The sequence below is a fragment of the Choloepus didactylus genome, chromosome 2 (assembly GCF_015220235.1).
Source record: "Choloepus didactylus isolate mChoDid1 chromosome 2, mChoDid1.pri, whole genome shotgun sequence".
Lineage (NCBI taxonomy): Eukaryota > Metazoa > Chordata > Mammalia > Pilosa > Megalonychidae > Choloepus > Choloepus didactylus.
The window spans coordinates 40945565-40970827 of record NC_051308.1 but is presented as its reverse complement, the minus strand read 5'-3'; the positions used below and the strand labels follow the sequence as shown (position 1 = coordinate 40970827).

The 25263-nt window shown below is 39.4% G+C and overlaps 1 pseudogene; it reads right to left on the bottom strand.

Moving 5' to 3' along the window:
* The window catches only part of LOC119511454, a 39115-nt pseudogene extending 16675 nt beyond the window's left edge, over window positions 1-22440 (bottom strand).
* Between the last annotated feature and the right edge of the window lie 2823 nt (window positions 22441-25263).

Sequence of the window (25263 nt, the reverse complement as noted above, 5' to 3'; positions counted from 1 at the left end):
TGGAGACATGCCAAAAAACTTAACATAGTGGCTAATTCTTTTTAAATGATTCAGCTTACAGACTTCACAGGTAGTGGAAATAGTGTGGTAATGCACAACATAACAGAATAATAGTCACCTCAGTTTTCTAACTCAAGAGGGGTAAATAGGCAGGGACCAAAATTCTGATTAATATCTTAACCATGCTTTAACACAAGGACATTTAGAGGCCACATTTAAAAGACTTTTCTTAGTCATTTACCTCCAGGCCAATCAGTCTATGTTAACTTTATGGCATGATATTTTGTTTCATAAATAGAGCAGCCTAAGGGATGGCTGGAACACACCCTACATCCCCTATTCAATTTTTTATTCCTGAAGATTTAAACCCATCAACTGAATTTGTACTTTTTACAAGGCATCTTAACTACAAAATATCATAAATCATGATTATAAACATACCATACTTTGAAGAAGCAGAATTTTCTCCAATGTACAAAGTTTCATTTCCAAATATGTCCTTGCCATTTTATTTTCAAGAATGAAGGAAAATAGAAATACAACTAGAAATTATAAAGATACTAAAGCTATTTTCTCCATGAAGTGGTGAGGGTGAATATGATTTTTTTTTTTTTTTTACTTATTTAGATGGGAAATAATGCTTAGCTCAAAATTCAATTGCAATATAATACCAAATTTCTCTACATCTCAAGCTTATATATCACTGATGGGAAATGGGCGTAAAGGTTAAATTGCGATGGCCCAGAAGTCACCAGCAGAGTCCAGATGGAAGAGAGACAGCATAAAACCAAAGCACTCATTTCACTCATCCAGAGATGCTGAGCAGGAACTGTAATAAGGAGAAACAGGGAAAAAAAAAAAAAAAAAAAAAAAAAGCTTATTCTATCTTGTATATACTTGATGCTGCTGTTTGTTCACTTATTGGGTATAATTTGAAGGATATGTTATGAAGATTCTATTGGCTTGTCAAAAAACAGTGGGACCTGGAGAATTTTTCTCTGGGAGCTTACCTATGCTAATCCCCACAGCAGGAATGAGGTGAAACTCATGTCCAGTGATTCATGCTTGTTGAAATGTTTCTTTTCTGAAGGCATTTTTCCTTAGGCATTTTCTGTATTTCTAACTAGAAAGTCAGCTCAATGAGATTAAGGGATTATAGTCTTTTTCTTATTCATTTTCCTGCTGTCTATTGAAAGGCATTGGGAAAATACTGCCAATTAAAAGAACATACATTTAGGAATACAGAGTTGATTAGGTAATGTTTGTCTTTCATATTCTATAAACTGAACTGCTAGCCCCTTTCTTCCCTCTCTACACTCATGTTCATATCAGACTGGTCTGATCTCTGATCACTTTTCCCAGTGTAGCAATGGATGGTCGCCTGCCAAGAAATGATGACCATGACCACAGGTAAAACAAAGGTAAACTCTTAAAATCTTCTGAAAAGAACATAGTTCTAGTGTAAGGAACAAGGTAGAACTTTAGCTATGAAAGAGTGAAGAAATCAACAAATCTTCTCTCCCTATTAAAAACTGTAAAGCTGGACAAATTTGACAAAAACAGACATTTCCAGAATCTGGAAATCTACCAAAGCCCATCTGTGAAAATCAGTTTGCTGCTAGAGTGGAAGGAGGAAAACCCATGCCCAGGAGCAAATGAGAAAAGCCTGCAGCTCTTCCAGCCAGAGGTTGCAGTCCCTGTAAGGGTGAGTGGAATACCAGAGCACTAGACAAGGAGATCTGGAAATGAGAGAGACATTGAGGTTCTTGACAAGCATTCCACACATCCCTGGCTGTCTGCAAGCCTATGCACTCATGCAGTGGAGACCTGAGAGGGTCTAGCAGGAAGCAAAAACTGGAGCAGACTTGAAATCTTTGAGTACACTCACCAAACTAAATAAAAATCCACTAGCAGAGGAAGCACAACCTGTTACCAATCATTGGGTGACCACCAAGCTATCTATGCAGATGTAGGGGTGATTTCTAGGACATCAAGCTAAAAAAAAAGAAGAGAGAGAGAGACTGAAGAATAGAAAGAAAAGAAGAATTAAAAAGATCTGAGCAGAGGGTGACAGTGTCTGCTGATTAAGTTCAGGCTAATTAATTAAATAAATAAAAAGAAAAAGACAAAATCAAGCAAACAAATAAATACAGCAACAACATAAACCTCAGGAGTTAAAAAAACAAAAACAAAAAAAGAAAAAAAGAAAAGTAGAATCAGATTTGCTATAGTTCATTATCTAAAATGTCCAGTTTTCAACAAAAATTATGAGACATATAAAAAATAGTAAAGTAATCCATACTCAGGAATAAAATAAAAGCAATAAATGGAAACTGACTCTGAGGCCCTAGAAGTTGGAGTCATAATACAAAGATTTCAGAGCAGCTAATATTAATGTGTTAAAATACCATATTAAATAACTAAAGGAGAATGTGATGATAATGACTCAACAATAGGGAATATCAGTAAAGAAATGGAATCTATTAAACAGTACTAAATGGAAATTCTAGAGTTGAGAAATACTAACCAAAATGAAAAATTCACTAGAAGAGTACAAAAGAAGATTTGATATGGATGAAGAAGGTATCATGAACTTGCCTGTGGATCAATAGAATTTATCCAATCTGAAGAACAGAGAGAAAAAGGAAATTGAAGATAAATGAACAAAGCCTCAGAGACCTGGAGAACACCATCAAGCATGCCAATCTACATATAATGGGAACACTCGGTAGGAAAGGAGAGAAAGAACAAATACTTGAAGAACTAATGGTCAAAAACTTCCCAAACTTTATGAAAAACCTTTATCAATAGATCCAAGAATCTCAATGAACCCCAAGGAGGATAAACAGAATGAGATCCTCATCTAGACACACCATAGTCAAACTGTTAAAAGACAAAGAGCTCTTGAAAGCAGCAAGAGAACAATGATTCTAGTGTCAGGACTTTAGATGTCTACCAGATGCATCACTGATCAAGGATGCTGGAATAGATTTTGCTCTATGAACCTATTTACCCAGATTCCTAGACCTTACACTAAATTCAAATGAAGGCTTGGAATCATAGCTTCCCTCCTGATGTTTTGATGCATATCTGAATAGAGGCTCTAGTTACATCCTTGGATATCTTTGAAAAGAATTAAATGACAAGCAATCCATTAGAGAAAGATTCCATACCCAAACTTGACAATGATCAAGTAATGTGATCAATAACAGTAGCACTATGAATATTCTTCCAAGAGCTATCATAAAATTCAGGGAAAAATGCCTTGGTAACCACAGCCATCCCATTCTCCCCAGGAATAATTACAGACTAAGATTGATTGTGGATGGTCTAAATAGGTGAGAATAGTTTAGACACTCCTTTTCACATGTTGCTAGAGTTTAATGACCTTGGCATTTGAAAACCTGCTCTCAAATGGGTGGGTGGATTAAGAGAGTAAAATGTACAGCTGGTTTCAAATGAAAAAAGAGAAGCTTTTGGAGTTAACAAAATGCTTGAGGTCAGGTCTGTACACCCTTATTCAGCATTAACAAACAAATCAGCAAACAAACAAAAAACAAAGTCATCTGATTTTTCATACCATATATTCAGATTATTTACCATACACTGCTCTCCTTATCACTTGCTGCATAATTGGAAAGTTAAGTCATTGCCTGGAAAAGGTAAACATTTCTTAAAGTCCTTAATAGGCTTAACTTATTCGACACATCTGCAATAAAATAGTAGTATATATCAACATGAAATCCTTCTTGTATCTATCCTATGATGTCATATGGAATTGCCAAAACATATTTTGTGATGTAATACTTTTCCATATACTTCATTCATGATCAGAAAATCTCAGTATGATATCATTTTTTCCTAGACGCCAAATAAATCAAAGTTTGCTGACTTTGATTTATTTGCATTTCCCTTAGGCACCTGATGATGATGGTTTAGAAAGATTCAATTGACTGGTATGAAAAATAAATAGCTAATGATTGAGGTGGTGGGGCATTTTAAATTCTAAACTAATAAAATGAATTCCTTCTGTATTAATGCCCTTAACTTTGGGCTCATGATGTGCCACTGAACATTTGTTCCAAAGTATTCTTCCCTTTATATGCTCTTACCCACAAGAACTTTGTTTCTCTGTGAGAAAAAGCCACGCTTTTATGTGCTTCCCTTTCTCTATATCCTACAGTGCTTCTGTCTGTGTTTCACAAGTATTGCTGACTGACTAGTTGCAAAGGGATGCAGAGGACTTGGGACTAGACTTTGAGCCATACCTTGAAGAATGAGAAGGATTTTGGGCAAAAAAGCAATGGTAGAGTCATTAATCTCAGGCACTGAAAGCAGCATGCCTAAATTCATAAGGAAAGGAAAAGCAGAGGGGACAGACGGACTGGCTATTCATCAGAAAGTGAGAGTGGGTGCAGGAGACAAGAAATTATACAAGAGAAAGAACTTGACCCTCATGATTTACTTGAGCAAAATGTGAAGCATGAAAGACTTAGTTTTGTATTTTTTAGGATCTAAGTGGAGTTAATAAGCACATAGAATTAAGAAGTAGATTCTATTTCCTGTCCAGTTTCAAAGGTTCATAGTTTCCCAGAGCAGGCAAAAGGGATGGATTTTCTTGACACTATCATGTGATATGATCCATTATGACTTTCTAAAAGTTCACATGGCCTCATCTAATATAGGATTGGAAAAATTATTTTAATAATAAATATTATTATGAATTTTATATACTGTTCTTCAAGAGGAAACTTTTCTTTCTTTACTATTGTCTGATCAATAAGTTATTTTCCCCAAGTCATTCCTATTGCCTCTCCAGTATCATGAAAACCTTTATATAAATCTAATGGAAAATAATGGGATTTTCAAAAATGGTTCTCAGGATATGTTCTCTATTCTCCGATCCTTCCCTTCCTGTAGTTGGGAAACAAACATCCTTCCCAGATGCCATCCTTCCTTCTCTTCCTCATTTTGGAAAGTTTCTTAGGAAAAGAAATGCAAGACTTTCCTGATTAATCTCACCCCATGGCAAGCTTTCCTTCAGTTTCAATGTCTGTGACTCCAATGTCTGTAACTGTACAATACTGGCTCTGCTTTCCTTGTGTGCTATTAATTATTCAGGGACATCCCTCCAGTCTCCTCACTGGTTTCCCATTGTTCTCATAGGCAAGATATGTGTCCTCCACTCCTTATGAACATCTGTTGTAATCCTTATTGCAATCTGAGTATTGACTAAATGCACAAACGAGAAAATATCCATAATATTCTATATATTCAGAAATATGAGATATTGTATTTACCCAATTCTATATTTTTTTCATCAACTTTTAAGGAGACTATCTGGTATCAAATGAAAATAATAAAGTCAATTTGAAGGAAGATTTTCTTCTGAAAGCCATGTAAAAATCTATTTGAAATCCTTAAGTAGGTCAAGAATGTATTATCCATTAAGATGAGCTGTAGGTAAAAATAAAAAATGAAAAAGTTGTACTTTTCTTCTCAAATTATTAACAGATTTGCTCTTAAGACTCATAATTCCTGAATCTAGGTTTACTCTTTATCCCCAAGATACTACTCCAACTGAAATAGAATAACAAACCTCTGAGCTTTATATTTTTGCTGCTACATTTTTGCTACTTTTTAAACCTGAAATGTACTTTTTAAACATTTTCTTCCAGAGAATTGGAACAATCAAAATTAAAGATACCATCTGCCATCTTTCATCTAGACTAGCAGAAAGGGGTAATCTTTATGTAATTTTTGAAACATTTATGATATGGAATATATAAAATAATTTTTACTGCAGTACCCTCCACACCCAGTTTCCTACCTAATTTACCTCTCATTCAGTTGATTCATCTTTCAGCTGTGCCTTCTTGAAGAAACAAAACATTAATTGGACTTGCCATTGTGTCTTGGACTATTTTGGTGACAATTTTCTGTGACAGGGAAAAAAAGTTGCTAATTCATTGCTTCAGGAAATGAAGGCCTAATAGCCTTACATCTGGTAAATTATGGCCTTCCTGCTCCTTGAGGCAGCAGCAGTACACACAGTATTATTTGGAATTAAGAAAAAGCAGCAAAGGAAATCAATTTTTACATTTGCAGTGGACTCTTAAAAAAAATAAAGATTTACATGCCAAGAACATTTTCTTTATAAAAGCATCCATTGTCTAAGACATAAATCAAGTCAGCCAGAGGATAAATTGAGTGAAAACCCTTCCAGTATCTTAATGGAAATTCTGAGAGGTCACTGTGGAGTTAGATCATGTAGCAGAGCTTCTTGCCCCTGGGGGTGGGGCCATGTGTAAATTACCATATTTGTGCAAATGTAATGATACAGTCTTCTAGTCCTCTGAGGGAAATGACAAAGATTGATTCTGCTTTGAGTGGGGATCATGTTACATATTGGATGGGAAGTTCAGATCAACCCCACTTTCACATGATACCTACACAGATCAGTTTACAAAAGAAGTGAGGAGGGGGCAGGGAAGTATGGGGGAGAATCCCCTAAAGAACACACACAGGACATGGAAGCCTTTGTATGAAGAATTACAAGAGTTCAGGTATTGAAACTGAGATGTCTCACTCCAGTCATTGCCTCAGTGGTGTAGTTGGTGGTGAATGGTTTTCATCCACATCAATACTAAGTTGCACCGAGGACTTGTGAAATCATCTCAATGACTCCTTGATTTCATCCCTATCCAGTTCCCGAGAAAAGGGGAACTATGTTGACCAAATTGGCAAACTGGAGGACTTTGGGGGTAGAAATAAGAGGTCTGTGAAAATAAACTTGACATCTGAGAAGGGCGCTGGTCCTTGGTTCAGAGCTCTTTTTTCCTGGCAGAACAGTGGTCACAGCAGTCACAGCTGAGGACTTACTTACTCCCACCTAGTACTCGGTAATCCCCAATTGGAACAATTAATTTTGGAAAGGGTCATGCTCTCTTTCTCTGGCACTTCTGCTGAGAGCTTTATGATGTGGACATGTGTCCATTATGATGCATTTTGACAGCTCCTTTCACCTAGAGCTGAGAATATTCATTGACTTTGGTCAGTGATTTTGGTATTGTAAATGGAGTGTGGCGCTGAGTGTTTCCTTGATCACAGTTCACAGAAAACAGCATATGCTCGGGGAGAGAGAGAGAAAGAGAGAGAGGCTGTGGACTTAGAAATCATTCTGCTTGTCTAAACCTGGGCCTTGCTCCCTGCAGATGACACAAACAAGAAACGAGGTTAGGAGCACAGCAAGTTTAAGCCAGGTTGTCAAACTGAGATCCAACAGCAATTCCAGTCAGAACCAGGAAATGTTGGGGAAGCACCACACTGTGGGCGCCGAGGCCAGAAAACTCAAGGACAGAGTCCACCCGAGGCCCTTACACACTTGCTGTGTCTAATGCTATTCCTTATTTGATTTGGCCCCCACTCACTAAAGGACCCCTGTCCAGATGTCTGCTCACCTGCAAGTGTTTAACAAATTGGCTTAAATAGGGGATATAGTTAATCTGTCTCCCACCTCATCTCTTAAAACTGGTAAATCATCATTATGATTTTTTTTAATATCCTAGCAAAATTTTTGAAAAGTAATTAAGTTCCTTGCCTAAGTCCGGAAACAAATTTGAGGACTTTGAATAAATTAAGCTTTTCCAGTGCCACTGTCTTCAAGGAGGTACATTATATATATATGTAAACACACACACACACACACACACATACATACACACAAACACTAAGTTTTGGAAGAAATATGGGAATGCAGGAAGATATAAAATATACAACATGAAAGATTTTCCAGAAAGTTCAATCTGTGATAGTATTTTTTCAAGTTCTTTTCACATTTATTATCTTACTTGTCCCAGAGACCTTATGATGTGGCCCGTGCCAGCAGCCCTTTTTACATATAAGGAAATTGAGGCCCAGAGTGAGTCATTTGTCCAAGGCTCCTAACATCAGAACTCCTAACAAAGCATAACAGTGGGCTCTCTTCCATAATCTTCATTGCCACCAGGTCTCTCTCCTTTGTGGGGAACCAATCCTGTTTACATCTGTGGGACCTACGATAGGTCCCAGGCATCTTAAATGGTAGGGAAAAAGAAAGAGAGAGAGAAAGGAGGGAGAATTTAAATAGTGTGTTCTATGTACCAACCCTGTTCCAAGTGTCTCACATATAAAAATTCATTAAACCATCACAACAAGCTTATAATGTAGGTACTGTTGTTAGCTGCATTTTGCAGATGAGACAATGATGCCCAAAGAAGCTATGGAACTTGACTAAGTTCACACAGCTCCTAAGTGATAGAGCTGGCATTTGAACCCAAGTTGTCTGGTTTCTGAGTCAGTGATCCTACCCACCACAATGTATTCCTTCTTGAAGTTCAATAAAATTCCTTTTTTTCTCCCTTGATATTGAGCACAATGTTGGATATATAAAAAGCACTTAATATTTTATGGATTAGGAAATAAGAGAAGATGATACCTGGTTCAACTTGTCTCCTTGCCTCCAGGCCTAAACTGGATTTTCAACCTTGCACTATTAGAGTGAATAATTCTTCATTGTAGGGGGCTGTCTTGTGCATTGTAAGATGTTTAGCAGCATCCCTGGCTTCCACCCCCAAGCTGTGGTCATCAAAACTATCTCCCAACATTTGTCAAATATCCCTTAGGGGGAAAAATCACTCCCTGTTGAGAACCCCTGGGATAGGGCAGGAAAAGGGGTACAATCTTGAAGGGGTTAGGGCTGGTAGGGCCTTCCCAGGAATCCAGTATAAAAGCTCCAATCTGACTGCCTTGTCCAAATACAGCTTTAGAAAGGGAATGAAGGGCTTGATTATCTTTGCCTCCTCTCTGGACAAACAGGTGAAGGTGCATAGTGGGATGATATCCTTGAATCTATGGAATATTCTGACTGTGGTCAGGGGAGGATAATGAGTGGGGGATTCCTGACAGGAAAAGGATTGCATAGTGTGTATATCACTACATACCTTTACATTTAGCATATTCCTGCAAAGAAAAGAAAGGAATAAAGCTGCCTGAGTGGTAAATGATCTGGTGCTTAGATGAACCGAAAGAGGCAACTTCCCTCAGTCAAGAGCCGATTTAAGGATGAAGTTGCTTTGGCGTGTAGCAACTTCATCCCTAAATCCAGAACCTGCTTATCTTTCAGCATGGGAGACATTTGTGTGTTTTCTGATTCATCTGACACACAGAGTGTTGGATTTTCCTGACGGATAAGGAAACCTGATGTACTCATTTATTAAAACAATGAGGTCATTTGAAGACCCATAAAACTGAGGTTTGCAATCCAAGTTAAGATCTAGTTTGTTATTCAGATAATGGTTCCAAGATTATTTAACAAGCCAGTTTTGACAAGCTGAATTTCTTATAAGGTGTTTGTTTAATTGTAGCATAGCCATCCTATCATATGGTACTTTCAACTGCATGGAGAAAACCAAAGTCAAAAGAATTTTTCATAGTGAGATTCAAACTTCCTTCAAATGAAGACTTTCTAAGTCAGATCTTCAGCAGTGATGTAAAAAAGGACCCCCAAATCTCCATAGGTATTTGTACAAATCACATCAGAATTAAAAAAAATAGGGAGAAGAAATTACAGATGGGATCTCACCTTTAAAATCAAGCTCAAGATAGGATAATCTGTTTACAGATTTCTCAAACATGTTAACTTCTTTCCCTGGGGTGAGATGGCAGAATGGAATGAACACTATGGAGACAGATGAATCCCAAGATAAGTCACCACAGTTTTTTTTTTAAGTTTATAAACTAGTGACGTTTTCATCACTCCCTAGCGCATTATGTAGGAAGTCAGCTTTAGAGTTGTTCAGACTTGGCCCCAGATCCCTTCCTTATCATACATTCCCTGGACCTTCTCTGAGACTCATAACTTCCCTGGGCCTTGTTTCCACTTATAAACATGTACATATCTATTGTATAAGGCTGTTTTGTTGCTTAAAACAATGTTTTAAAAATTTAGCATAATACTTGAGCTAGAGTTGCTCAATAAATAGAAGCTATTATTATAATATTACTAGCCTTGGTATCTTTATGACACCTTGTTTAGACAAGTGGATACCTGTTTTAACAGGATTTGGAGCCCAATTTTATTCTTCCTGTCAAACTACAAATTTATCTATTTTACTGAGATATATTCAGATGGAGGAAGGAGGAAGGATGAAGTTAAGAAGACTATTTTATTTTTTTCAAACTTACTGGAATCACATTAACAAGTTGCTTATTACTACATTATACACTCGCAACAAATAAGCATGTTTAGTCTAGGAAAAATATACAAGTTGATTTCTAAAATCATCAAACCACCAATAATTACTGAACACAAACCATTCTCATATCCCACTGATCTCTTGCCAACTTGACAAAACATCAGTCAACCATTTTGAAAACTCTGCAGATAGATGCTAATATTTAAAAAAATGACAAGAAGCAAAGAAATGCATAAAACTAACATTAATTTTAGCAATCTATTTATGGTATTTCAGATGACATTCCACTGGGTTTGTCTGATCAGAATGGGCCCATCAGTTTGACTCATACATAGGTCACTATCCAAAAGAGCACATCCAGCAGCTTTGCCTTTTGAAACCAGTTAAACTGGCATAAACACATGCATTTAACTTCACACACACACATGCCTGTTAAAAAAAAATGAACGAAATTATTAGCCTATAAATACAAAGAGAACAGGAATAAAAGGTAGTTGTGAATAAAAGATTTTGACAATAAATGAGAAAATGGTGGGAAAAGGTAAAATCTAAGCACATTATGAGGGAAAATGGCAAGAGGTGAGCTAATGCACTACACAAAACCTCAGAAAGGCTCAAAACTTAAGGACCCAGGTTCAGCAGAAAGTGGTACTCAGGGGAAGGTGTGGAACCAAGCCTCTGCCCCCACTCCAGGTACAATGACCTCTGCCCACCCAAAACCCCCACCCCTCACGACCACCCCCACACACCACTTGGTAGAGACCAGAGATTTATTCTCTGGAGAAACAGGGCAAAAATTCTTAATGTGGGGCACCAGGAAAAACAACGGACTAGAAAGTGTCTTCCTATGGCCCCAGTTTCCCCAGCTGCTCTCAGACTATCAGTGGTCAAACCTATGCAACTGGCTCCAGACCCACCCTCTTGCTTCATCCCTGGGAAGAATTAGATGGCCCCAGAAAAAAGCCTCTAGATATACATTTAGGGCCCTTTATTGGAAAGAGTAGATCATCCCCTGATTACCGTACTAGTCAACATGCTCTGTTCATCTACCTGGTGCTTCCAACAGTGTTTTAAAAACTCACTCTTAAATGTTAATTGATAGGCATGAATTAACCAGACATTTAAGGAAAAATTCCAACATGGACACAGAGACCAAGCATAAATAAACAAGCAAAAGTGAAATAAGTAGACAAAAAGGAACTACATGAATCAGAGACAATGCAGGAATCAGGAAACAGCTAAAAGGACTGTATCTTCATACCCTCACAGATATACAAGTAAACATTGAGTCTAAAACATAGATATCGGCAGTGGCTCCACTGTCTTGTAGGATCTAGTTGCTGTTAGGAAATTCAATACCATTCTTCTGCATTTGATCCCAAAGGGATCCTGGTGGTCCTGAGAGCACTCTCGCCCTGCAAGACCCCTCTCCCCTCCCTCGCTGGCTCCCACTGTGCCCATCAGCATCTCCTAACTTGCTGCCTTGTGAAGCTCAGGAGTGTGACAGAACTGTCATCATTAAAATGCTTATGTTTTTTCTCGGGACTTTACTAAACAGCAACCACAGCAAATAATAACATTAGTTAAAACTGTGGATCATTTGCTGTAGGATGGGGTGTTCTAAGAGTTTCACTTTTATTTCCACTTTTAAGTACCTCTTCTAGTTAGCTAAAGCTTCCATTACAAAAAATACCAGAAATGGACTGGCTTTTATAAAGGTGATTTATTAGGTTACAAATTTATGGTTCTAAGGCCATGAAAGTGTCCAAGCTAAGGCACCAACAGGAGGATACCTTCACTGAAGGATGGCTGATGGCATCCAGAACACCTCTGTCAGCTGGGAAGGTACATGGCTGGCGTCTGCTGGTCCTTTCCTCCTGGGTTCTGGTTTCAGTGGCTTTCTCCAAAATGTCTTGGGGCTTCTGTCTCTCCTAGCTTCTCTCTCTCAGCTCCTGTGCATCCTTGCTTGTTCTCCCAGGGCATTTCTCTCTATGTGTCTGGGGGTCCTCTCTTAGCTTCTCTGGGGCAAACTCTGGGCTTCATCTCTTAGCTTAGAATCTCCAAACATCCTTCTGTCTGCATCTCCCAGCATGTCCAAGCATCTGGGTCTTTGTTGGCTCTTAGCTTCTCTTAGGGGCAAACTCTGGATTACATATTTTAGCTTCTCTCCAAATGTTTCTCTCAGCTTCTCTGAGCTCCTTCTCTCCATGAGCTCTCTTAAAGACTCCAGTAAACTAATCAAGACCCACCCTGGATGGGCAGGGCCGCACCTCCATGGAAATAATTTAATCAAAGGTCTCACCCACAGATGAGGGAGTCACATCTCCATGGAAATAGTCAATCAAAAGGTACCACCCCACAAGATTGGATTAAAAGATCATGGCTCTTCTAGGGTCCATAACAACTTCAAACTGACACAATCCCTTTTAACCAACCTATAGTAGGTTGTCATATGTATCACCCCACTTTATAGTTGAGAGATTAAATAATGTGGCAAAAACCACACAGCTGATAAGTTAACAAGGACAGAATAAAAATCTAAGAGGTTGGATTAAAGTTCTTAATCTTAACTTCTGTATTCTACTTCTCCCAGATGTTGGTACATAATGTTTAATTGTAAACTCCATGAGGGCAGGGCTTATTTTGCTGAGCATCTCCCTCAACCAGGTGCCATGTATAAACTGACAGAGGATGATTTAAATAGAGAATAAACCAGTTATCTATTGCTGCATAACAAACAACCAGAACAAAAATAACTATTTATTCGCTTATAGCTTTTTACTTTGTACTTTGGTGGTAATGGCCTTGTTTCTTGTGTTGTTGGCTGGGACAGTTAGGCTGTGCCTGACAATTTGTAGCAGCTTCCCATATGTGTCTGGCACTTCAGCTGGGGTTGCTAGAACAGATGGGCCCTTTCTTTTTGGTCTGTTATCCACGCGGGACCCCCTTTACATATGGTGTCTCACCAGCAGGGTAGTTGGACTTCTTACTTGGTGTCTCTGGGTTCCCAAAAGAAGGTGCCAGGCCCTCTTAAGGTCTAGGCTGAGAGTGGGGACAGCGTCACTTCTGCTGCATCCTATTGGTCAAAACAATCACAGGGCACTCCGATCAAGAAGTAGAGCTCCACCGCAAAGGCTGAAAAACACACTTTAGTTTCTCTGCTTGGCCAACTCTCAGCTCCATAAAGACTTGCCTGTCCTCATTTGGTGACAGTTCTGGCTACTCACCTAGAATTTCATGACCCCACACTTCTGCTTTTTCACACTCTCCAATAGTGGTTTTCTTCCACTTTTTCCCACCCACCTTCTTTCTTATTTATTGAACAAATGTGCAATGGAATTAAGGACAGGGGATGATGAGGAAGGAGGACACAAAATGAGAGAAAAACACGCTGTTGACTTTCCAGTTGAATGGTGGACAGAAACAACAGTGACACATCTAACACATACGTGTGCTCTGCTAGGCTCCTTCATCATTTTACTATCTCAGGTATGAGACTGGGTTTCTTAACTTGGAATCACTATAAAGATGATATGAGCCTCACCTTTTGTGCCTGTGGGACCCTCTCTTTCTTATAAATGCAGGGACTGAGATGAAGAAGAATGCTAAGGGCTTGCTTCTCAGACCTCCTCATCCCTTCCATAGGTAAATAATTTAACAACATATTTAACAGAGAATGAATGAATCTACTAAAAATATTTTCAGAATTATTTCCACTTCTACCCCATGTTACCCATATGCCAGTGCAGTTGGTTCCCAAATAGAATTTTTTAAAAATCAATCACTTTTATTTGTGAGAATTTTAGTAGAATTGAGCTGCGAAATAAACTTATGCTTCTAAAATATTGAATTTGTCTTAAATGTTATTAGGCATTTTCTCATTTAAATAGATTTATTTGAATTGGGCCGAAAAATGTTAATGTCTTAAAGGATCTGGATGACAAACTAAGGCTGTTTTCCTTCGAGGGATGGAGTGTAAGACTCTCTTGGCATTTTTGTTATCTCTTGGTTTTCTTTGACTGCTTGAACCCTCTTTTGGAGATACAAGGCCTGAGGGTGTGTAATTGAGGTAAATTTCTGTGGGCACAAGGTTAGAGAGAAGGAAGTGGCAAAGAAAAATTCGGTAAGTATCATCAGGGCATGCTTAATGCTGAAACCTGATCACTACTTAGTCTCTCTGTCGCCTAGTCACGGCTATCTGATAACCTAGAAAGCCCATGAGAGATGCAGCCAGGATCAAATGATGTGATGCATGTGAAAATATTTTGTAAGTTGAAAAGTTGCCATATATAGATACGCTAGTTTATTTGTATACTTATTACACAATGCAGGCTCTGTGGAGAGTTTTTATTAGGCACTATGGAAAGAATTCAAGAGAAATAGGATTCGCAGTCCTTATGCTTGCAGATTATCAGCGGTAAAAATAAGGTGAGAGGGCTAATTCAAGAAAATACTATAAAACACACACAAAAAAATCATAGAAGTTAATAGGCCATAGAAAAAGGAGCAGTCAAAAAGTAATATTTTATAGAGTGGAGAATCTTAGGTTCAGGTAAAGAATCACTTTTTAGTTCTGCTTCCCACATTCTGTTGATTACAAAGCACTTTCAAGTGCATTGTTTCAGTTAATCCCCTCATTAACCCATGTAAGATGCTTAATATCATCCTCATTTTACAGATGAATAAACTGATGTTCAAATAAGTTAAATAAACATCACTAAGATGACAAAATTAAATGGGCAAACTTCAATATAAACCCAAGCAAGTCTCTGATACTAAAGCCATGAGGCCACCCTACTTTCTTTTTTAACAGAGGAATATGTCTATTTATTGTCTATTCTTTAACTGAATGAGAAGTAACATCTTGCGGTCAATCCTACTGATCCAAAATCCTCTATGCACAGACAACTCCTCTGGCTCAGAGAGAGTTACAAGTGAGCAGGAAGGTCCGGAGGGTTGATTCTGCCTTTCTAATGTCAAATGATTGAGAGATGCTGGTCTAGGAGAAATAACAAGTCACCTTGGCACTCTTGCTCATCAGAATGCTCAGGTGTAATGTCTTTGTTCTCATGCTCCAAAAAATACAATAACATAACAGGACATGACTTTGTCTCTAATGTGCAGGGTCATTCATAGGTGCATTTTGTTTCTCCTTCAAGAGCGTGTGCTTCTAGCGCTTACATCCTACCTGTGACCCATCTCTACAGGTGTTTTCTTTGTATTCCCATTGCACCTTGCATGTAGTAGGCACTCACAAAGTTTTGTTGAATTTGCTCTATTCTCAGGACAGAATGGCATGGGAGTTAAGCACATAGTCCCTGGTAGCAGAAAATCTGGGATCAAATCACACATCCACTACTTTCTGGCTATAAAACCTCAATCAAGTTGCTTAATGTCTTTCTCTCTCAGATTTCTTATTGATAATTTGGGGAATTAATATAGCCTATGTCATAACTATCAAAATTTCTGGGTGCTGCTTTGGCATCTATCTGACTTCAGCTGAGCCACTTGCCTCAACACTGACCTTTGGCCTAGTTACTGAACAGCTTTCCAGACCTGGGATATAAACTTCCCCAGAGCCCAAACCCACATCTGAGGTGACCACTCACACCACCCCCACCTACAGCTGGTCCCAAAAGATGAGCTAACCATAGCTTAAAATAGTACTTGGCATCTAGGAAGTACTAAGTAACTGAACTACTATATAATTAATACAGTGGTGTTTGGTGTTAGAATAAAACAATAAACAAGAAAAAGGAAAATACCAAATAATCTTTGCATATTTATAATAAATTATCAGAATCTTCTACTATTCCTTGTTCACCTGGAAAAATCTATCATTTGGCTTCCCTCATGATTCTTCTCCAACAGTAATAACAACAACAACAACAATAGTAAAGTAAAGCATACAACAAAAGTAAAGCATACTTACTATGCTTCCATGGGTTAACCATTAAAGCCATCTCATCCCCAATATCCAGGTTTTGCCATGTCTCCTGGCCCTTTGGGGGTTGGAGGTGGCAGTGATTACAGTCATAAGTCATTAATTCATCTCACTTCCTCCCAAAGATAAGAATTATTCTCCAGCCCCTTAACTCTATATTTAGGTTCCAAGTTAAGTCAAGTATTTTTTATCTGTATACCTAGTTTATAAATTAAAATGACCTGTCACAGCCTCACAAATTTCCTCATACAACACTCTGATGTGCAAAGAAAATACAGCTTCTCTATTTTGCCCCCAAATGCTTCCATTCTTATCAAAATGTTCTAACTACTAGTAGCAAAGGTGGGAAATAAAGGAGAAAAAGGTTTCCCCCCAGAACTTGTTAGAGTTGAATGCAATAATTGAAATATTCCTTTTAAATATCTCAGGCACTCATGATTAAATTTCTTTCCATTATCCTTGCACCATTATAAGAAGGTACCAGGGTGAGTGTAGGGCAGGCGGCCGCTGTGATCCACACACAGACTCTTGTATGTCCTATTGCTCCTCTCATACTGCATCACATCCTTGTCTCTCCTGACACCACCTTGTGCTCTGCTCTCTGCCTGAAGTCTGGGACTAATTAGAATCTGCTGGTCCTCACTGCTGAACTTTCTACACCTCTCATGGGAGTGGGAATCTCAAGTCTGGGTGTGACTTTAAGTTGGTTCCCTGCCCAGATAGTCTGCCCTGAAGTTTTTGATGACAGGGCACTTTTGCACCAACTGTTACCCTTATGGTAATCTCAGATTCTCAGCAACTCTCATGTGCCCTGTTGGGAACAGATAGAAATTGTTGAGTCCTGCCAACACTACCTGGGAAGCAAGGGGGGTTAGGAAAAGCTAAGTGCAAGCAACCTCTGTACCTGCCTGAGCAATCTTTTGGCACTGACGCTACCCTCCCCTGCTGACGCACCTGAAGCCTGCAGGGCACTGTTCTCTCAGAGTCTATTTCTCAATCTGGGACTGAAATGCCTTTGCCTTCTTCATTTCCCCAGCCCATCCTGCCTTTCACGCCTCTTCTACTCTCTTCTAGCTGTACCTAGCTAGATTTAAAAACTGATTTCATCCTTAGGATACTCACTGAACACTTTCGTACTTTAGATGTGCTGCATGCTGTGCCAGTTGCTGTGGCTACAAAGTAGAATAAGATGCATCCTTTGCTCCTAATTTACTGGGCAGGGGATCTTTTTAGGGGTTTGCCAGGGCTGCTATACATGACTCAATCCACAAAAGTCTCCTATCCGGATTCCAAAACGACATGCTCTTCCCACCTGGTAAATACATTCATCCATCCCAACATCCCAAAAGCCTTAAGTTAGTTCAGTAATAACTATAAGTCCAAAGTTTCATCAGAATCCGTTATGAAGGTTGTCATTCCTGGGGAAAAATTTCCTTTCATCTGTGGACCTGTGAAATCTAGAAAACAAGTTTTGGTTTCCAAAACACAATGGTGAGACAGGTACAGGATAGACATTTCCACTGGAGAAGGGAGAAATTGGAAGGAAAACAGGGTCACAGGTCCCATGCAAGTCTGAAACCCAACAGGGCAAACTTCACTAGATTCCAAGGTCTGACAGTCATCTGTGGATCAATGCTTTGCTTTCTGAGCCTGCTGAAGTGACAGTCCCACCCCCTGTGAGCACTGGGGAAGCAGCCATGCTCTCTCTGAACACTGGAACATAGGCTTTACCCTCTTCAAGCACTGCAGTGACAGCCATACTCTCCCCTATCAGGGAAGAAGGTCCACACCCTCTAAGTACTGGGTGGGAGGCCTGCCCCCTCCAAGTATGGTACAGAAACCCTACCCTATCCAAAGAAAAGGATTCAAGCCCTTCTCTCTTGGCCTGAGGAGATCTTTTCTGCTCAGACCTCAGCTTCCATGGTTATGCTCCTGAAGTCATTTTTCCTCCATTCCATCCTGTCTCTGTCCCCTTAGTTCAGTCTGGCAGTGTTTCAGCTCATAAAAAATTCTCAAAAACCTTGTAGGTTTTACATGCAGTTCAAGGGGGTTCAAGGAACCAGATAAAACAATCCAGATCCTTCCTATATAGATGTACTGACAATCCTGACTTCTTAGATGACTAACTGGGTCCTTGAGCCTCACACCTAATCTTCCTAGCAAAAGTGGTTCCACTACACCCTCTCAGAGCCTGGCATCATTATCTAGGTCCCTACTTCCCGAAGCTCAGTGAGGCCAATAGAGCTGCTTCTGGCCCTTGTCTCAAAGCATGCATTCTGGATTGGGTGAGAATTTCCTAAATTGTCGGTTCCTTTGTGCTTAGCAGTTCAGAACTCAGTTTATCCCTTTCTTCTCTCATTTTACTATAAGCAGAAAGCAGAAACCAGGCCACACTTTCCAAATTTAGCTTGGGAATCTCTTCAGATAAATATCTAAATTCATTACTTACAAGTTTATCTTCCATCCAACATCAGAATACAATTTGCAAAGTTCTCTGCCACTTTATAACAAGGATGGCCTTTCCTCCAGTTTTCAATAACACATTCATCATTTCATTCTAAGCCATCACCAGAAACACCTTTAACATCCATGTTTCTACCAACCTTCTGTTCATGATGATATATATATATTCTGTACGATCATAGGAACTTTCTTTACAGTTATCACTTATTTCTAAGCCCTCACCATGATCACCACTAAATGTTCATATCTCTATCAGCAGTATCTTCAAGGAAGTTTAGGCTTTTTCTGTCAAAACTTCAAAAATTTTTCCAGCCTCTACTTATTACCCAAAGCCACTTCCACATTTTTAGGTATTTGCAATAGTAGTACCTGAGTTTCTGGTACCAAAAACTCTTGGTTTGTCAGGGCTGCTATGACAAATACCACACAATGGGTTGGCTTTAAACAACAAGCATTTAATGTTTCAAGGTTTTGAAGGCTAGATGTCCAAAGTCAAGATATTGGCTAGACCATGCTTTGTCCCCTGGTTGTAGTGTTCTGGTGATGGCAATCTCTCTGTCCTCTCTGGCTTTTTCTGACTTCTAGCTTCTACTGACTTCTTATTACTGACGGGTCTGGATTTTCTCTCTTTCTCAGTCATCCAGTCATATAGATTAAGAACCACTAAGATTCAATTTGGTCACACCTTGGCTATATTAGCAACTTCAATAGGTCCAATTTACAAATGGGTTCACACCCACCAAAATGTAGAATAAGATTTGCGTATATCTTTTGTAGGGTACATGATTCAATCCCCAAAAGGTGTTTATTATAAAACTATCTGTTTTATAGTTTGTGTTTTGGGGGAAAGGGGGAGACAATGGTTCCTGGCCATCAAAAGAAGGACTATTGACCTAACTGGGTAGCTGAGGTTTCAGAGAAGGCTTCCTGGAGTGAGAGACTACCAATCTCCTTGTAAATAATAGCTATGATAGTAATGATTTCTGACACCAACAAAAAGGCCTGGATTGTTAATGATATGTTAATATTTTAGTGGTTGTGCCAGTTTTGATATATTATGTCCCCCCCAAAAGGCATATTCTTTAATGCAATCTGTGGGGTCCAATGTATTTGTCTTGATTAGGTTGGAACTTCTGGTTGAGTGTTTCCATGGAGATGTGACTCAATCAACTGTGGGTTATAACTCTGATCAAATTACTTCCATGGATGTGTGGCCCTGCCCATTCTGGGTGTGTCTTAATTAGATTACTGGAGTCCTTTAAGAGACACTGGGGAGCCGACAGATGCTAGTAGCCAACCCAGACACATGCTGATGCTTAGAGATGCTTGGAGATGCCAACAAAAGGACACTAGGAGATGCTAAGCTAAGAGATGAACCCCAGAGTTTGCTCTGGTGAAGCTAAGAGAGGAACCCAGACACTTAGATGCACAGGAGCTGAAGAAGCTAAGAGAGACAAGCCCAGAGACATTTTGAAACACATCCCAGGAACAAAGAACCAGCAGATGCCAGCCTTGTGCCTTGCCATTTAGCAGAGGTGTTCTGGATGCCATTGTCCTTCCTTCAGTGAAGGTATCATCTTGCTGATGCCTTAGTTTGGACACTTTTATGACCTCAGGACTGTGAATTTGTTAACAAATAAACCCCTTTATAAAAGTCAATCCATTTCTGCTATTTTGCATAATGGCAGCTCTAGCTAACTGAAACAGTGGGCCTACCATATGAGAACCTCTTGAGAGCTCTGCCACCTTGGAGCTTGTGGGTCCAAAATAATTTCTACATGGAAGAATTAGTGATGAGAGAAGTTCAGGTCCATTGCTTCTGACCATTTCATTCTCTTACTACACAGTAAGTCTCCTAGTTTACATCTGGGGTGGAGCAGATTACAGGACACAGCTCCTTTAAGAGATCTGACCTCTTCCTCAGCAGATGAGCCAGAAATGAGAACAGCTGTTCTCCACAGAATTTTGACATTTCTGGTCTCAGCAAACTACACAAAAGCTGAAAATTAAAGAAAAAGAAGAACAAGAAAAAGAGGGCAAGGGAGAAAGAAAAAATAGAAGTCTAGGGCATTCTTTTCAAACAATGGGTCTATTATAAGATAATATAAAAGAGACCAGAAAAAAAGAATCCAGTTAAATGAACTTATAATTTAAATTATTGCACCTCTGGCTCACAGTTGAAAATATAGCCTCTCTTTCTTCTACTCTCTCCCATCCCCCAATTTGGCCATTTAGTGCAATCATTTCATAGGAGTCATTGTTTTTCTCATCTGTCACATTTTATGTTATTTATTTAAATATGGAATCAGGAAATTCGCATTGAAATAAAACATCTTGTTTCCTATGGCTGAAAGCCAGAAAGAAATTGTCTTTTGAAGGCCGATTACAAAACACAAAAGAGTGTTGTTGTATAATGTCTTTCCTACTTGATTTCACCAAGTGATTAGTAACTGATTATGACCAGGCCACTAAACATGTGCATATATAGAAACTAATAGCTTAGGTATTTTGATGCACAATATATCCAGAATAAAGTGAATATCTACAGAAGCAGCTTGAATTCCAAATGTAGAATCTGAGGTTATTAAGAATCTAAGGTTTAAAGTAGAGAAAAGACATTCAGAAGATGAAAACTCAGCTGGTATTGCAAGAGGCATGCCTTCTCTGCCTTGTCTGTAAGCCTAGTTTGCCTTCTTGCTTCCTATACCTAGCACAGAGCTATGAGCTCCATGGTAATGATTTCTGAAAAGTGCCCAATCTGCTGATTATCCTTAAAGTAGCTCCAGTATTGTCTCATCATCTTCTCCTTAAGACTACCATTGAAATGGGAGGATTGATTAGAGAATGCTATTCGGGTAACATTTAACAAAAGAGGAGAGTTTTGATGAACCATTTGATAGGAGGGAGATATCCTCAAACTATGCTATCTATGCCAGTTTGAAACTGTTATGAACCCCAAAAGAGCCATAAACTTTTAATCCAATCTTCTTGGATGGAACCTTTTGACTGGGTGTTTCCAAGGAGACGTGACTCACCCAACTGTGGGTGAGACTTTTGATTAAATTATTTCCATGGAGATGTGACTCTGCCCATTTTGGGTGGGTCTTAGTTAGACCACTGGATTCCTTTAAGAGAGCTCATGAAAATAATGGGCTCAGAGAAGCTGAGAGAGACATTTTGGAGAGATGCTAAGAGATGTAATCCAGAGTTTGCCCCTAGGAGAAGCTAAGAGCTGACAGAGACCCAGATGCTTGGAGATGCAGACAGAAAGATGTTTGGAGATGCTAAGCTAAGAGATGAAGCCCAGAGTTTGCCCCAGAGAAGCTGAGAGAGGAACCCCAGACACATAGAGAGACATACCCTGGGAGAACAAGAACGAATGCACAGGAGCTGAGAGAGAAAAGCAAAGAGAGTCAGAAACCCAGAGACATTTTGGAGAAAGCCATTTTGAAACCAGAATCCAGGACCAATGGACAAGCAGATGCTAGTCAAGTGCCTTCCCAGCCAACAGAAGTGTTTTATATGCCATTGGCTTTTCTTCAGAGGAGGTATTTTCTTGTTGCTGCTTCAGTTTGGACACTTTTATGGCCTTAGAACTGTATATTTGTGACCTAAGAAATCCCCTTTATAAAAGCCAATCCATTTCTGGTATTTTGCATAATGGCAGCATTAGCAAACCGGAACACCATCTATGTCATTTCTCTCTACCATGAAGATGTCCCAAGCAGGGCAATACTGCTCTGCAAAGGCAGCTGCCTTTCTCCCATTCACCCAGACTTGAAGCTTTTTAATCTCCATGATGCTTACTTTTCTCTGGCTTCCCTTATTCAATTAGTCAAGAATCCTTGTGAATTTTTAATATGAAATGCTCACATCTACCCTTCCCTATCCATTTGATCCTGTTCATAGATGCCTGACTTAATTTCTTAAAATGTTATTTATATCATATCAATATTTTCTTCAGTGAGAAGAGGGCAACATGAAGAGCTGGCATCCAAGAAGCAGCCTGAGTACAACCCTCTGCCTCTGAAAGCTATAAGAACCCTCTGCTCTTGCCAGACTCATCCAGTCATTGTTCCCCAAATGTACTTTCTTTTCTTTCCAGTATTCCATGCCTGAAACACCTAATCTTTGTCCTAAAGCCTACCATTTCCTTCAGGTCTGGTTCAAATTCTTTGAGCTGGCTCTTCTATAACATAATGGCTTAGTTACTAAGACAAATCTCACACTCAGGTTCTGGGGTGCAGATTATGGATGGAGATTAGTGTGCAGTAGGTTTATTGGAAGGTGCTCTTAGGATCAATATCTTTGGGGGATGGAAGGAAGCAAATTTATGCAGAAGGAGAAATTGGATTACAATGCAGTTGTCACAGAGGCCTTAGTTAATCCTCTTGGAAGCTTTGGAGGTACTCCAGAGCTAAGGTGACCTTTCAGTTTCCCAATTGGGGCACTTGCACCCCACCCAAAGCCCCAAGCTAAACCTTGGGTGAGGCAACTTCTTTCAGCCAAGAATGATTCCTAAAGAGCCTGGGAACAATTATCAGTGACTACTCCTTATGGGCACTGGGGAGAAAGGGTGTCAAATAGCTCAGCTGAGCTGAGTTGAGCTGCCAGTTATGGAAGGTTCCTGATTAAAACAATCAAAGTAAAAATGGAAATACTAAAGTCTTTAATCACTTATGAGATGGTTAAGCAAGGGGTTAACCCAGAGAATAAGTGCCAGCTTCCCTCTGTTCAGTTTTCCCCCACAGAATATTTCTGCCGCATGAGGGTCAGATGGATGAGTGAAGACATGGGGCCATCTCAGTGCTGAAAGAACCATGAACAAAATGATCCTGTAGTTTTATGGACATTGGGGGAGGGGTGATAGTGGGGGTTGGAGATGAGGGGGGGAGGCTAGGAGTGGAAAAGCACTTTACTTCTGAGTCAGAGCAGAGAAAAGTATCTTCAAGATCTCTCCTTCTTTGTCCAGATAAAGAGGTCTCTGCAGAGGTGCCTGGGGAAGACCTCCAATTAGGAATGTAGATGGGGTAAGAGCATGACTAGCTAGGGGGACTTGAGTCCTTGATAGTAACTGCCTTAAGAGACTACAGTGCATTGGCTGCATACCAAGTATGTGTGTGGAGGCAGATTTCCCATGTTAGGCCTTCCAGATAAAACTTTTATAATTGCCTATGGCAATTCACAGGCCTGAAAAATCACACATAGGATTTTGGCTAGGAGCCGGACTCCACAATGAGTGCCTTCCTTCCTCTGGGCAGCGCACCACAGCATCCAGTACAGACCTCCTGAGATCAAACTGACCCTCTGCTTATAGCTGTGTGATTGTAGGTAAGTTTCTTAACTTGCCTATACTCCTGTGGCTCATTTTGTAAGTGTGGAGAAAATAGTACCTATTTTTCCCCCTGAGGATTAGTGGGATAATCCATGCAAAGTATGACTCAAAGAAAGAGCACAAAGAATATTAACTATCAGTATAACATATCATGGCTGCTACTAGGAAATTATCGTAGTCTGTCTTGGATTGTCATTTTTTAAATTTAATTATGGTTCACCTCACAATTGTTCACAACACATAACTGTTGAGAACCAATGACCTAGTCTATAAAGTCTCTAAGGTAGAGACTATCTTTTTCATCTTTGTACTGCCCTCCTACCTCCTCACACACAGAACTTTCATCACTGTGAACTTGCTTGATTTGATATGTTTTGGGTTTAGTCTGAAGTCATGCATGACCAAAAAGAGATACAAGACAAATCCCCTTGCCATAGTTACAAATTCAGCATTTAAAAGACATTCCCAGTCTCAAGCTTTGAGACCTTTTATTTAAGCAACATTCATTACCAGAAAATATGTCTATTCTAAAAGAGGTATGAGGAATGTTGATTTTATCTCCCTTAAGTTCCCTAATACATTCCCTTCTCTTCAACTCATTGGCCACTGCATTAATTCAGGGCCAACTCTAATGGCATCTTTGCCACTGATCTGTCCTCTGTTCTAGTTCTCCAAACTGCAGCTGACATTATCACTCTATATTATAAATCATTCTACATCTACATCACAAATCTGATCATGTACTTCCTTTAATTCTCTTTTGCTTACAGGATAACCTTACTATGGCATTGGGAAGCTCTTTGCAATGAGTCTTTTCAGGTCTTCCCCTACCCTCCAACTCCAGTTGATACCATCTTTCCCCAGTGAATGAATGCTAAGCTTCAACCACATTGACTACTCATTTTCTGCCATATACCAAGTAGACTTTCTTGCATTTAAAATTACCTTTTCTCTTGTTTTTCCCCAATCTGCACACAGCTGGTTGTAAATTAATATCTGAAAATTATATAAATTAACATATACATGGTGAAAATTTCTAATTCTGAAGTAGTTCTAGGTCCATAGGAGGAAATGGAGGTAGAATCTGGCATTCTGGAAATATATGAGTAAATAAATGAACCAATCATAAAGAACCAGTCCAGCCCTTACAAACAGCTGTTCCCAGACCAACTGAGCTTCTGCTGGCTGGACCAGGAAGATGACTTTTGTGGCTGGAGCACAAACAGGATTCTAGTTTATATCCCAACCGTGACTCCCTGGGTCAAATGGTCAGATCCTCATTCCTG